Source organism: Rosa rugosa, chromosome 1 (genome assembly GCF_958449725.1).
Source record: "Rosa rugosa chromosome 1, drRosRugo1.1, whole genome shotgun sequence".
NCBI classification, from domain to species: Eukaryota; Viridiplantae; Streptophyta; class Magnoliopsida; order Rosales; family Rosaceae; genus Rosa; species Rosa rugosa.
The window spans coordinates 31,938,881-31,947,767 of record NC_084820.1 but is presented as its reverse complement, the minus strand read 5'-3'; the positions used below and the strand labels follow the sequence as shown (position 1 = coordinate 31,947,767).

Genomic DNA, 8,887 nt, shown 5'->3' with positions numbered 1-8,887 from the left:
ATAACTTCATCCAATGCAAAGTCAGAATCTAAATTCACACTGATATTAGTGGCTTTGGAATGCCACTGATATCAGTGGCAAATTTATGAGGTTGGATTAAAAAAAATAAGGTGCCAATTGGCACCTCTACATTCTTGTATTGTACCCTGTACTATATTTTAAAATGTATCATACAATAAATATACTAACTAGGAATTTACAGATGCACCCATCAAAATACAAACATCAAGACTCTTCATCCCATAGCTGCAGCTCCTTTGATACGGACAACCTGCACATAAGCACATTATATCAGGTAGTTGGTTCTTATTTTGACAATTACAGAGACCAACATATATCAGGTAGTTAGTTCTTATTTTGACAATTACACAGACCAACATCTCAACATATAAAAAACATTACAGTAAAGCTAGAGGTCTCTTTGGTTCTGAACATGTAGCATACAAGGATATAATATATCACTCATATATTACAGAAATTTAGTATTCGAATAAACATAACTATAGAAAAAAGAGGTATAAAAAACTGAAGAGGGATAGCAGTGCATATCTGCATACACACTTCCAATTTTGAACCCTTTTGGTCATGAAAACAATTTGTAGAAAACATAGGAAAATACCTCAGAGCCACACGATATTTCTGACCCAACTTTTCAAGCTCTGCCATTACATAATCTGTGATACCAGGAGTACCTGTATATTTAAAAGACAGATAAACTATTAGAGAAAAATAAACAAGAGAAATGGAACATTACCGTGCATTAACTATCAAAACTTTTGGTCACTATCATAAGTTAACCAATTTCTGTGAATCATTCTTGTTATATATAAAACTGAACATTCGAACCCAATTCCTAAGAAACACTAAACATTAATACAAGTGAATAACTTTGAGACTCACATTTTGCATATGGGGGCAGTCTGTAATTCTCTTCACATTTTCCAACTGCAGAAAGTGAACAAAAACAATTATATTATCCAATACAGAAAACTTGAACAAGCTGTAGCTTATACATGAAGCAATAAGCACTAAACACTCACCTTATTCTGGATAGAGAAATTGATAAAAGTTGGTATCTACCAAAACCTGGTAAGGTGGCCCCCAAAGCAGTGTTGTATTGAAAGAACAACGCCATAGAAACATTTGGCCTAAATACAATTTTTGTCTTCACATTTTCCTAAACATCGGAAACATGGTTGTTAGCTATATATGCTCTAGAAAAACTATCACTTACAAGGAAATACAATTTCAAGCAGTTTTATAATCAACCCAATTCATTAGACAAAACAGAGCAGTGATAAAAATGGTAACTAAACCAATCCAACACATCACAGACAAAAGTTCATAGAACACATAGAAACAGAGACTGATCTGCTAAAAGGTCTTTAGTAGGTTAGAAGTTAGAGTTCCAAAGTGCAGTACATATCTAATTATCTCAGAAGATGATAGTTTGGAAGGTGAAGAGGGATTTGACTAAAATTAATTGGGACTAAAAAAGGGGTGCTAATGGGGATAATTGTAGTAGTGTCAAAAGCTTCTTGCTTATGGCCTCTCCGCCAAAAACATTACTTCTTGTACTCTAAAACATCGAAAACATTCCAGCAAGTCTTTCAATAATAGAAGTTTAGAAGTACCTTGTATTGTTTCTGTAACCAATAAAGGCCATATTGTCATCAATTTTCAGAGTATTACACTGAGGTTTTGATATCTCTGCAACATAAATTGGCATCAGAATGAAATATACTTATCAGCTCATATACTAAAATTTTAAGCTTCATGGTAAAAATGAGACATTATGAACTTCCATGAATTCTGAAAAACTACACAAGAAAAGCTAATCATGATTCCAACAATCAAGCCTAGTAGCAATTGAATAAAAAGAGATTACCTGGCTGAAAAGAATATCATAGGTAGCAATGTAAACCAACTCATCTGGCTTCTGCAAAACGACAAGTCAAATTTTCAGTGTTTTACCACATTTTAAAAATAAACATTGAATTGTTTGTGAATATGAACAACACAGTACCCTCCACTTGCTATTCAGAACGTTGACAGCCTTCAATACCTGTTCGATTATCTTAAGATCTGCAAACAGATAAGAACTTAATTATAAACCAAGAAAAACATACCCAAAAATACCCATACATAAAAAATCCCAACTCTAGATTGAAGATCCACTGAGTTCAAACCCAGAAATACCCATACCAAAACCTTTTTTGAACCAAGAACTTCATGGATAATCATATCAAGCTTTAGCTCATCTAAATTACCTCGAACCCGGCACTTAAAACATCTTAATAACATCCTAAAAGATTTTAATTTAACAAGAGAGGAAATTAAATAACATCTTAACAACACAAATATACAGATCAAGCACAAGTAAAAGACCGACATCCAAAGAAAAATTCCAAGGAACTTTAGAGCCGAAGATATTTGATAAATATACAGTTTAAATAATTTGATAAATAGAAAAAGAGAGTACCTTTGACCGAAGATATTCATCGGGGATGCCGAACTCTTCCGATCTCGTCGGCCCTGTACCTGACCTAAGCTTCGGCCGAGAATGGTCTGGATCCAGAAGACGGTGTTGACGAACCCATCACTTGTTGATAGCGCCGGTGATGACGACTTCCATATAGAACCATTTGGTGTCTTGATCGGTGTCTGATCTGGTCATATCGGAGTTCGATCTATGTGCGATGTGCCTGTGTGAGAGTGTGATGGAGGAAGAGAGGCGGAAGAGAGAGAAAGAGGAACTGACGAACGAAGGGAAAAGTGAGGCTATCAGAAACTATTTATATCGCGTTACTCGTTAGGGTTCCTGACTTATAGCCAAAACGACGACGTTAAAGCCTCTTCGGTTTTTGACACTGATGATATTTGGAATAAAAATATGTTAGGGTCACTATTGTCATTAAAATAATAATATGTTACGTGTACTGTTCATATTACCCACTGATAATCAGTGAGAGGAAAAAAAAAACCCACTGATGTTTTATAACAGTGTGAAACTATTCATTTGTGACACTGAAGATTTTTAGTGGCACACAAAGAGGTGCTAATGGGGAAATTTCTAGTAGTGTTGATTTTCTCTTTCCTCACTTTCTCTAAAATAGGGATAATTATAGGGAATCTGTTGGAGCAAAATAGACTCATTTTTCCCTAAAATAGAGAAAAATTAAACTATGGGGAAGTTGTTGGAGTTGCTCTTAAATGAATGGTTGTATTAAAAAATTATAAAGTTATTATGCGTTAATCGCAAGAGATGGTGAATATGTTCATTCACCCTAGGAGTAAACCTAAGAATTGTTCTTTTCTTAATACACATCCATAATTTTTTTTACACTTTTCTCACAATCCTTCCTCCTCTGTTACTCTTTTGTCTGTTCATTCTATTTCTCTCTTCCCAACTGCAGCCCCGCCCTCTCTCTTCGCCCTTGCATGATTCATATTTATTTTTATTTTGTATTTTTATCTAAGCATAGGCTGGGTACTTTAGTATTATGTTCACCGACCCTACAGGACATGCTCAGCCAATCAGGACTGGAGTACTTACTATCCATGGACTGTCCAGGTCTTTGTTAATATACTCCATTAATTAGCTCGTACGTGCACTGCTTCCTCAATTACATAAATACATAGAGATGTCTGATCATGATTATATATAAAAGATGGCTTGCAGAAGCATTTCACACGTTGGAGTGGAAGTACGATATACACCACCGACTGGTCTGGTTTACAATGTTCCCATGAATGGTCGTGTGGAAGCAAAGAGCTGTAACAACATGAAGAACATGGAGTTATTATCTTCTAGAAATCTTCAATAATTTCATATATAGAATTTAGATTAAAGAATTGTGACTGGAAAAGAAGGAAGTTCAAAGCTGCAACCACCCTACCATTTCTTGCCCCTCGCTTTTTACTCATGTAAGGCATGTTAGACTAGCAAGATAGATGCAATCTCGATGAGGCTCCTCCTCACAGCACTCCTTGCCAACAGTCTTTTTTTTTTTTTTTTGAAAAAATGGCAAAATAGGATTTTAAATTTCTACAAAAAATGAAGGGTGTGTATTTAACAAATCCCCAACAGTCTTTTTTTTTTTTTTTTGAAAAAAGGGCAAAATAGGATTTTAAATTTCTACAAAAAATGAAGGGTGTGTATTTAACAAATCCCCATTTGTTAAATACACACCCTTCATTTTTTGTAGAAATTTAAAATCCTATTTTGCCCTTTTTTCAAAATAGGGCAACTACTCATTTCAAAATGACCCACCTGAAATCAAGTTCTGGCCCGCCACTGATCAATATTTCCTAGCACAGCCACTCACTATATACCCTTATGTGGCTGCGATTTATATAGTATCGTTTAGTCAATTGTCCCATCCAGATTGCCATAGTTAGCTACATCCCTCAAGGTTAAACATCCAAAAATTCACACACTAACATAAAACTATTAACCAAAAAGCTTAGAAGTCTTTTTTCCTCTTCACCCTTCTTTTTTAGCTCGCTGGCACTGTAGATACATTTTGGTTTCTTGTAAAACCATTGGTTTCGTGTCTTGCTTCACTTGGAATTCTAGTTACTAGACTAAAAATAGAAGCCTTATATTCCCATAACCAAAGTGTATGAAGTTTCCCAGATAGGCATCGGTAGGGGTTGGAATTGGAAAATGGTTTGGACCACAAAGTTAAAGCCCTGATGAATGAGGCAAATATCCAGAAATTGAATTATGTCTTTGTTAACAGCAAAGGATGATTGTGACTGTATATGCAGTTGTTGACAACTTGCAGTGAGATTGAAATTGGGAGTAAAAACAAGATGGCTTATCCTTAGGTGGAAGTTGGGAAAAAAAATTAGGGGAAGTTATTCTGTACCACGTAATCCGTAGTTGGCTCATGTTCAAAGATAATAATGGGGTGAAGATGAAGTTGGTGTTCAATATGGACGTGGATCATGTATAGCATGGTGGGTTTTAACAAGTGAGTGAAGAGGGAGATGAAGCAGAACCATTTATGCTACATTTCTCTCTATTATCTGTTTTGGGCTTTGAAATGAAGTCAATGGTGGACCCAAAAATTTATTTATGTGTGGGGGCGAACTTGAAGTGTAATAGCTAATAAAATTAAAAACTTTGCTATTGTTTAAGGAAAGCTGAATTTGGAGAATTGAATTGTGTTTTCATTGATAATAAGGGCCTCTTTATATAGAGGATTACAAGCATAGAGATAGAGTTGTACATGGAAACATAATCGTACATTGATTGGATATCTCCTAAGATTCTCTGAGAATATCTCTAATATAAACTCTATTTCAACTAGAGCAAGTAACCTCGAGTTTGTGCCAGACACATATTCTGGATTTACTTGAACAGCTATCACATAATTGAAAGATAAATTTTTGTTATTTGTGAAAATCTACAAAAGAAGCTAAAAGAAAGAGTAATTAAAATGAACTCTTATACAGAGAAAGATCTACAGTATTGAATAAATTGTGTATAAGACTGCATGTTGTGTTTATTTAGGGAATTTGGGAGCTTTCTTCACGTCATCAATAATCTCTATAGGAATATAGGTCAAGCTTTTATGTTTATTCTTTTATTAAATGTTCATATTTCTTTTATTATTATTATTATTATTTTAATCAATAATAATAGGGCTTTCATTCACTAAAGGCAGAACGGCACGGATACATATCAGTCACTGCTCATAGGCAAGTAAGACGAGCGATATGCTAGCACCACTCACTACTACAGATCAATGCTCACTTATTCCAAGTGAGCCTATAAACTACGCAAAGGTATAGTAAATAGGCTAAGTCACAAAACAAAAAAACTTAAATTTTCTCCTTGCCCTTCTTACTAGGGCTAGGAGGCTTAGTAAGGTACTCAAAACAAGTTGCTTGTGCAGCAGCAATCTTCTTTGATTTGGGTGGATTTTTATTTTTTGATCCAAGTGGTCTTCCTCTCTTCTTTGTTGGCTCCGTAGTAACTGCCACGATCGGCTCCTTTGGCACCAGAATGCTGCCCGGGGCTTCCAGGAGTCCTAGAGACCTTGCTGAAAACTTAGTCAGGAAACATGGGGTCTTCAACTACTTTGTTGGAGCATCATGCATATCCACTTGTTTGAACAAGTTCGGGAGCAAAATCTTCAGCTTTTTGGGAGAGGCCTCAGAGGTGGGAAGGCATACCCTCTTCTCAATTCTTGGCTCCACCTTGGCAGGAACATCTGCGTCACTCTCCAACTTCTCATCAGACTGCCCCGTATCTTTATCATCTTCAATGAGAACCGGCACAATAGGTTCAATCCCAGCATTATCATGAGGATCCGAGACTGGGACTAAGGCCAGTGAATTATCTGTTTTTTTTTAAGCAACTTCTCCCTCAGTATGATAGGTTTACGGCCAGGAGTGTCATGACTAAAAAGAGCCCTGTTGACTGGTGGAAGGATCGGTGTTTGCACCCCCTAGAATCAAAACATGCCATCCATGAATGTACCTGCATTAAAACTCAACGATGGAGCAGTGATCTCCACTCTCTTATCAACATTGGCTCGGACACCAGTATGTATAGTATCCACCTCACTAACTGGACACTGATTCCCATCATGCATCAGAAAATGGCAGGAGTTGCACATACCTACCAAGTTTTCGAAGAAGAAGGATATATCCGCTTCTATCCCCGGAGCAAGGCGGAGCGTTTTCTGCATAAAGAAGGGTTTGGACAATTCATGACCAACTCGAACCCTAACTTTACCCACAGTGTCGAAAAGTTTGTCATCCATCTCTAAGAACTTTCCCGCCACAGAAGCAATAGCTTGGATCATGTCTAGGTCCTCAAACGCAGGTGGGATGTTGGAGATCCTCACCGAGAAGAATAAATAGTTCATCTTCACCGAACTGATCGGCGACATGCCATCATATTCATTCATCACAATCGGGGCATGGTTAAAGCGCCATAGACCACCACCAACACCTTGTTTCGATCACGTTGGAGGTCAAAAGCTAGCACAAAATGGTTCTGCTCTCTCTCTTGGATCTTAAATCCTTTATCGAGCACCCATACTCGTCTGAAGAATCGCCTGATGTCGTTGAAGGCAGCAGATTGCTTTGCCAAGGGTTTGGCCAGTAGGTAGGATTGTCGAGGACGGCGTTGTGCACCCCCAGTTCGACGAGACAGATCGATAACTTCATTGCTGGCTAAAGCAAGAGATGCCGCAAAGGAGGCAGTGACATCCTCAATGGACGCCATGGAGGTGAGGAGATCACAGGAAAAGTAGCCGGCGGCCGCCGTAATCACTCTTAGGGTTTGGATGCGTGTAGAGAGAGAACACACGCTTAGAGAGATATACTCATAATCGATATCAGTCGTCTTTTTATTTCTTTTATTATTTAAAAGCTCTCTGTTCAAAGAAAAGATCTTTTTGGTTGCCACATCTTTGAGACTTATTTTATCAATTAATATTATATCTTATTAAAGCATTGGGCTTAGTGGGTACATGACACATCTCTTTAATTTAAGTTGAAAATGATTGGTTGTGGGGCCCCACATATATGCTATATTTAGACCAAAACTTTGTTTGCTAGATTATACATCATCACTGAATAACACTGTGAACAAAAAGCCAGTGGGCGCGTCAGCCCCCAGTTGTCTTATGCTGGGCCCGCCAGTGAATGAAGTGATAGAGCTTAGGCCGGGAACAATGAGAAGAACCCGAAATTTAGAAGAAGGAAACAATTTTTTTCAAAGCAGCATTTAAACAAAATGAAAATTGTAGCTTAGTGGTGGAATTGAACCTTAATTGTTGGAGGTGTAAGTATAAAGTGTAAGGATAACGTAGGAAGTTTGATGGAAAAAATTAAGATGGGAGGTTTGAATAGCAAATCGGGAGGTTTGAACAGAACCACCCGATCCTTATGCTAATCACATATGAAAGAAGAAAAAAAAAATCAATCAAATTTAGAAAAGAAAAAAAAATTAATGAGCAAAGGAAAGTATCCAAAACTTGAAGAACAATAAGCACTTTTTCATAATTCAAGCCCCCATATGCTACTGATTTCATACATACTCTCTCCCTTACTAAATGCCATCCATTATTAAAATCAGACATCGAGCTCCATTCCCATGTTCCCTTCATTTTTGCTTAGATGAAGAAAATAAATACTTCTAACCATTTTTCATTACCCTTTGTTTTTGTTCCTTCTAAGCTAAAATAGTCATCAGTATAGTCAATCAAGCATGTAGGTCATTACTAAAGCAAATTAATCCAGTAGAAGTTCATGTAATCTTAAACTTAAAAGCCATTAGATCACTTCACAAGGAATACAGATACAATTGTATAAAAGTAAGAACAAGAAATAAATTAGAAATGGATCATGAACCTTTGAACTGAATGGCCACTCAATCCGAGCCTAAGTCTTCTGCACTGCATCTCAAGATTTGGTATTCTTGTATGGGGCAAGAGACTGTATTACCGAGAGCATATGAGAGAGTGTAGGGACCCAAGCTTTATATAGAGAATTGGATATTCTGTAACCTCCCATAAAGGAAACAATTCAAGTCCAAATCTCTATTATAATTGCATATCTTTTTAGGTTAACTTAATAACCAATTCATATTAGATTTCTCCATAATTTACGTGGATACACCATAAATAAAATATATAGAATTAAAGTCTCAAAATTCTCCAATTACTTATTCTGCGTAAATTGGTAAGTTGTTGATGACTCGATGTAATTAAACTAATGATAAAGTCCATTTTAGTCTTACAGTTCATACTGCAGCCAATGGTTAGCCAACCAATAATTGATAAACAAGAGAATACAGATGGAACGTGCTAGCTATATCAAATTATGCAAACAAGCAAATCAAATTAAATTGTCTCAGCCAAGC

At 36.6% G+C, this 8,887-nt stretch overlaps 1 long non-coding RNA gene across 1 annotated transcript; it reads right to left on the bottom strand.

Annotated features, from left to right (window-relative positions):
- Positions 1-24: 24 nt before the first annotated feature.
- Positions 25-2,779, bottom strand: LOC133735459 (uncharacterized). The gene is made up of 8 exons (XR_009859042.1): positions 2,483-2,779; positions 2,027-2,085; positions 1,889-1,939; positions 1,635-1,710; positions 1,041-1,177; positions 901-945; positions 620-692; positions 25-271 (listed from the first exon to the last, which is right to left on the bottom strand). It is a non-coding gene; the product is annotated as an uncharacterized LOC133735459 (long non-coding RNA).
- Positions 2,780-8,887: the final 6,108 nt, after the last annotated feature.